This window comes from Centruroides sculpturatus, unplaced genomic scaffold, assembly GCF_000671375.1.
Source record: "Centruroides sculpturatus isolate CEXI.00-Female unplaced genomic scaffold, Cexi_2.0 scaffold1077, whole genome shotgun sequence".
Classification (NCBI taxonomy): Eukaryota; Metazoa; Arthropoda; class Arachnida; order Scorpiones; family Buthidae; genus Centruroides; species Centruroides sculpturatus.
Genome location: NW_019385357.1, coordinates 176,701 through 183,538, shown reverse-complemented (window position 1 = coordinate 183,538; position 6,838 = coordinate 176,701). Strand labels below are relative to the sequence as shown.

General features: G+C 30.5%; 1 protein-coding gene across 1 annotated transcript in view; it reads left to right on the top strand.

Annotated features, from left to right (window-relative positions):
* The first annotated feature begins 6,056 nt into the window (after window positions 1-6,056).
* Window positions 6,057-6,838, top strand: part of LOC111638053 — a 39,789-nt gene continuing 39,007 nt past the window's right edge. The window contains exon 1 of the mRNA XM_023383686.1: window positions 6,057-6,147. The gene's annotated coding sequence lies outside the window, so the exon portion shown is untranslated. The remainder of the gene's footprint in view (window positions 6,148-6,838) is intronic.

The following is a 6,838-nucleotide window of genomic DNA, read 5'->3' as shown; positions in this document are numbered from 1 at the left end:
TATTTATAAAAATATATATTTATATATTTGTATAAATATATAAAAATGGAGAATACACTCCATACTTAAAAATGTTTTTAAAGTAATAATTGTTGAACAATTTCACGAAGAAAAATAAAAATTAAGATATTCGTTAAGAATTAAGTATAGTAAGTGAAGAAATGTTACATTAACTTTATATCATTTTTCTGGAGAAAAATTTAATTCGATTTGTTTACTTATTTGGCAACGCAACACCTAACTGTCTTACTACGCAAAAATGCCAACTGGGAAACCTATCTATGGGAAACAGCTTCCATTTACGAGTTTGACGTATGAAGAAAACAAACAAAATTCCATCTGACCAGTCGGATGTGAGAGGCGAACCTGCGATCAATTACCAGAATTCAGCGATTTTATTCATTCGATCACTAGTGAGCTTATGCAAACTTTTTCTTCTATTAATCTCTTTTGTCGTAATGAATCAAGCAGTAGTTAAATTTCTTTGTATGATATTGTATCTTTATTATCTAAAATCGTGTATTGTTTAATGCCGTAAATTTGTTATTCAATATATTTCTATTTGTCATATTCGCATATTCAATACTTACGCACAATACTTCACATTAGAAGGTGATCCCTGCAAATGTGAAGTATTGTGCGTAAGTGTGTATTGTTCGTAATATCGTGTTCTCTTCTCTAATCCGTTCCCTGCAGGTATAAAGAGGCCTTAACTTGACAAACATTTGTTAACGTCAGTGGTGTTAACATCTATTAAGAACTATTTAAATACTATATATTGTGAAACTCCCAGTAGATCGACAATTAGATATTAGCCTACTAATAGTACCACTTGACGTATCACTCTCCATCTCTTGGTTTCATTACTCAACTCCATAGAAGGTTAGGCCAGTTTGTAATGTGCGTACTTATGTGTCCATATACAGTAGTTTATAATTGTTTATGGCAAGTGAAAGTAATCAACCAATCAAAACTTACAACATTATTAGTAGAATAATCAATATTTAAATATGAATAATCGTTTTATTAACAAACCAAAAATTTGCAGAAAAAATTTATTACGTGTCTTGAAGATTTGCATTTAATTATACATTAGCATTGGTGATACAATATTGATAGTACTTTCATTATATTTGTTTAGAATCCTGCAAAAAAAACAAAAAATTCATTAATTAATTCATTAATAATCGAAGTTATGCGGAAGAATAGCCATGCGTTAAGATGTTCGCTTACCACTCTGAAAACCCGGAAACGAATCCACAAGAAAAAAATATTTCATGGAGTGGTCCGTAACAAATATGTCGTGCCTCGTCTTTCATAACCCGGCCACTCCACTGACCGGGCCGAATCGACCAGTTTAACAATTAATGAAAACACTTCGTAGTGTCCAGAAGGAGAGAAAGTTGAAAGAAATAGATCTCACGTGATTTTTCTTTGCACCTTTCATTCGTCAATAAAGTAATGACATGTTATACAAGCGTATATCATTACGTCAATTTGAAATCATTTTACGCTTCCTCATTATAAAATAGCATAAAGATGACAACAAAATGATTTGTGTATTATTCTAACAAAATGAATGCGTCTTAATAAACCAGTTAAATTCAGAAACTTCACTATTGTTCCCCCCACACTAAATACTTCACTCAGTAGTATTTTTTCAGTTTTACCTCTATTTACAACGTAGATAATAAAATGGCATTTTAGTAAGCTCATCGTGGGACCAAGCCAAAATGAGGGCAATCGGGTAATGAAAGACTAGGTTCAACATATCCAGTAATGACTATTCATACAAATTCCTGGGGTTAGTCTTCAAGAGCGATGGGTTTACGCCCAAATCGTCTGATTATCCGGCCTCGTTACTGTTATATTTTATATCCAATATTGGAATTTTAATTCATTATATTGATATTTTAATCATCAGAGTGAAGAAAAAGATAACTGTAAAATTTTGAAAAAAAAAACAAAACAATATTTATGTATATTCGGCAACAATATATTTGTGATTTCACTTAGACTTCATAAAAGTAAAATTATGTATTTCCGTATTATTGTTTATTTATTCATCTGTAATGGTTAGAAAATAAGTAAAAACTTTTTCCTGCATTCTATATATGAAGTTGCGATTCTCATAAGCTAATGAATTCTTCAGCCTTCAGTACGCTACAAGTAAATGCACACATTTTTTATAAATATTTTGTGCTGAAATACGTCTTAAATACCGTAAAGTATAGTAAATTATGGTATTTCAAATGAAATCTCAATATATGTATATTGAAATTTCATGTGTTTAACAAAATGTATTTTGTCTTATACAAAATAAAAATATAGTGTTAAAAAACGCAGGGTAAATTGAAAATTTAGAATTAATATTTACAATTGAATTAACGAATTAAAAACGACATCCAAATGCCCGATTTCCTACCATTTCAGTGTTTATCATTTATTAAAATGCATGTTTATGTAATTATCTGATGAGGACACTTACCGAAATATGCTATGAAATTCAATAAAAAATTTTAATGAGGTTCTAAATTTTCGAAAATAATGAATTTATAAGAAATTAAGCGATTGGATATTCTTTTTAAATTTTTGATAAAAAACAGAAATTTTTGGCTTGGCCCAGACTTCGATGGGCCAATTCCACGATCAATGGAGCGTTATAGCTTCATGGAACCAGACGAATATGAATAAGGGGCCTCGTATACAGCGTTGACTTTAGGGGACTGGGCACGATACGTCTGGAACCGATCGCTTACGAAAACTATCCCGGAGTTTTCTGCTCCGATTTGATCCTAGGTAGCCCAGAGCAATAGGCTGACGCTTTAACAGCCCCAGCCATCCTGCTGACTAAGTTTAAAATGAAAATTTACTAAAATATACAATTGTAAAGTTATTTGACTTATCCTGTATCTTGTTTTTAGAAAAGGTTTTTTTTTTATTTTTAAACATTATTTTATTGCCGATTCATTACAGCATCGTGAAAGACAGTTTTCGGTAAAATATTTTAAAATTCGTTTTAATTCTCTATCAACTAACAAATGAATTACAAAATCATAAAAATTTTTACTAAATATCAAAGAATTTTCTGAACTCAAATATACTTTAATATGTTTCTTACTTTGGGATCCTCCATTATAACCACTTCTACAACTGGTTTCTAGAAAATAACAATCATTACTTTTAAGTTAATTCAAATCTAGAATTAGTAAAAACATATATATGTCATCACTAAAGCTCGAAAGCCGTTAATGTGTACATTACCTAGCTAATCTACAGATTAACTAGGGTGATCCTTTAAAGTTGCGAAAATTGTTCCATTTCTCAAATTACCTAGGTAATGTGCAGAGTATCTAGGTAATCTGCACATTACCTACTAGGCACTCAGTGAAGTGAAAATAAGATCTTTGTTGGAACAACAGCAACGTTTCTGTACGCTTAAATTAACTTAATGTTCTTTATTTATTGCCGATACTGCTTGCGGCCTTGTGTTTCTTTGTTGCTTTGCTCTTATCCATCTCATTTTCTTCTTATAATTCAAACTCAACCTTCTTCTTATAATTCAAACCAAGGTTGAGTTTGAATTATAAGAAGAAAATGAGATGGTTATTTATTTAATTTTCGATATCTAAAGAATCAAGTTTATACAATCAAACAATCAATAAATTAGTTAATAGAATCAATCATCAATCAAGTAAAAAATTGTAATACAAAAAATCAAACGGTTTAAAATATTATTACAATTAGAAAAATGGGGATTATATAGATTATCACCTATAGAATTTCGGAACTTTGAGAATATATCTGAACTAAGTGGACCGAGACGAGTTCAACGATACTCTATTTTTGGACCAGAAAAGAAAAATAAGGAAGTTATACTTTTTCCAGCGATCGCATGATAAAATTGTGCGTTAATGTTACCTTTGATGACTAAAATGGCGGCTCGTCTCTGATTCTAGCAAACCGAAGAAAGGAAACAGTGGGAACGCACGTTCTAACCTAGTGTCTCTCAACCTCTAACGAATCGTCGCCCCCTTCAACGTAGTATCGCACCCTTCACTTCAAAATTCCGATGCCCAGAGCCAAGGCTAACGCCAAATTCGTACTGCATTGACTAGACTAGTGACTAGTATAATGTTATTTGTTTAATTATTGTACGTTATAACGAATAAAATATCTAATTATTCTTAATATAATGTTTTACTATATCGCCCAGAAAATTGTTTTTCGCCCCCAAGTTATAAATTGTTACTAATCTTCCCTCAACATAAAAAAACGCCCACATGGAAGCGATATCGCCCCGTTGAGAAACACTGTTCTAACGTAACCTAACCTATTCTAATAAATTACCATAATTATTACCAACCAAATTATTAGAATAGGTTAGGTTAGGTTAGAACGTGCGTCCCCACTTTTTTTTCTTCTGTTTGCTGGAATCAAAGACGAGCCGCCATTTTAGTCACCGTAGGCAACATTAACCAATTGTGCTTATTTATTAGTGTAGTCTAAAGATTGTTGACATTTTGAATTACATAGCAATTAGTCTTTGTGACAAGCACACCTATTTGTGGTACATTTATTTATGACAAAGTCTTATTTTCACTAAAAATAATTTTAGATTTTTTTAAATTAGTGTTTTACGAATAAACATTTTTAGTTCTTTGAATTATTAATCGAAATATTGTTTAATATAGACTTACTGATGAAAATTCGAATATCTGAATATAAATTGTAAAAAATAGCTTAGTAAAAAAGATTAATTTATTTCCTTAAAATAAATTTATATAATTATAATAAATATAAATACTGTATAAGAAATCTTCACATCAAATGCCATAGCAAATGGATTCTTAATTAATATAAATATTGTAAAAGTTTAAAATCTAAAACGAATGATATAATACCCAACCTTGCTGTGAATTCATTTCCTACGACTTTCAGTTTTTCTACCTGACAATATAAATTAAAAAATTATAGTTACAATTTTTGTCATAACTCAAAATATATTTGTTCTTCTTAATTAAAGTTTTTAGACTGTTTACAAAAAATTAAATTTTTCCAGTCTATCTTTTTAAATCCCTTATACACCACAACAGGAGTAACAGTTTAAAAAATTGCTTTTGAAGAAAACTTCTAATGAAGAAAACACTTCTAACACAGGTAAAAATTGGTAGAAAAGTCCACAAAGTTAAGAAAGATCAAGTGCCAGCCTTTTCTTTTAGGTTCTGACACTTTTTACGTTAAAACCACAATGAATTCTTCATACCATATTATTTTATCCACTTTTAAACTGCTTCTGGCCTTCTGGCAGAACCTAAAAGAAAAGGCTGGCACTTGATCTTTTTTAACTTTGTGGACTTTTCTACAAATTTTTACCTGTTTTAGAAGTGTTTTCTTCATTAGAAGTTTTCTTCAAAAGCAATTTTTTAAACTGTTACTTCTGTTTTGGTGTATAAGGGATTTAAAAAGATAGACTCGAAAAATTTAATTCTTTGCAAATAGTCTAAAAACTTCAATTAAGAATAAAAAATTATAGTGTAAAAAGAAAATCACATTCACTCTAACGGAACTCGAAACAACAACCGTGTCAATATAAAACTAACGCACCAATATGTAAATTATGAAGGCTTTAATTGAGTGCAAAGTGACTTCAACGTCATGCTGTTACTCGTAAGCACGTAATGGTCCACGTATATGCTAATTTCTTAGATACGTGTATGTGAGATCACAATAAATACACATATAAAGACAGTTATAATGTTGGATATACAAAATATACAAGTAATGCAATTATAAAATTAAGTGCTTTTGCAAAGAGGCGGTGACGTCAAAGTCATGTGGCATCTGCAGCCAATTACCGTGGTGATTTATTTCTAGTTCTAAGTGCGTGTTGCCTCCGTTGTTCGACGTCATACTCGAGAGTTCAGTGCGGAAACGAGCTGAAGAAATGGCGGATCTAGAGGTGCAGAGTCGGTAAGTAGTTCTATTGTTTTCTGTATATAACGTTTCTACATGTGTGGGCGCAAAATAATTTTACGTAATTTGTCATTGACTATCGTATGTGTCTCTTTTATAACAAAAATTGAAAAAGAAAGCGATGCTGTACTGTTATCGAAAGCTTAAAAAATAACGTGATAAGTGACATAAGTAAATTTTCTGTCTGTTATTTGTAGTTATTTCATGACATATGTTCGCGTCAAATAAACATACTCTTAGTGAATTTTTATATATAAATTTTCTAGAATATTTAATCTAAAAGTATTTAATTAACAAAAGTTTCAATTGTCTTAATGGAGACAATGACTAAGCAAAACTTCACAAAAAGCTCATTCCCTTGTGTAAATCATCGTCTGTTTACAATGTTCGAACTCGAGAAATAGACTCTTTTACTTTTAGAATTCAAAGGGTTTAAGTAGATTAAAATTTCCCGTTTCTTGGTAAAATTATCTTCGATCTTTGAAGTTTGAGTTAATAAACTTTGTCTAATTTTCAATATGCAGATGATTAATAGAGGAGAAGGTGGTATTATGGAACCCCAATTACATTTTAGTGAATTGTAAACAAGGTATCATAACTACACCCACATTTTTTGTGCAGAAAGTACTGGTAACTAGTAAACTAAATGTTCCTAATTAGATTTTTCGCTAGTGTAATTATAAGTATGGTTTTTGAAGGCTTTTGTACAAAAAGTCCAAAAGTAGGCTTAGAGAAAATCGGGTGGTAATATGGAACCTTACTGTATATTTTCAAAAAAATGCTTTAATGTAGCCAAAAACAAATAGGAAAGGACAAAAAATGTTAAATAATTACAAAATTATTTACTCCAATGTATTTTATC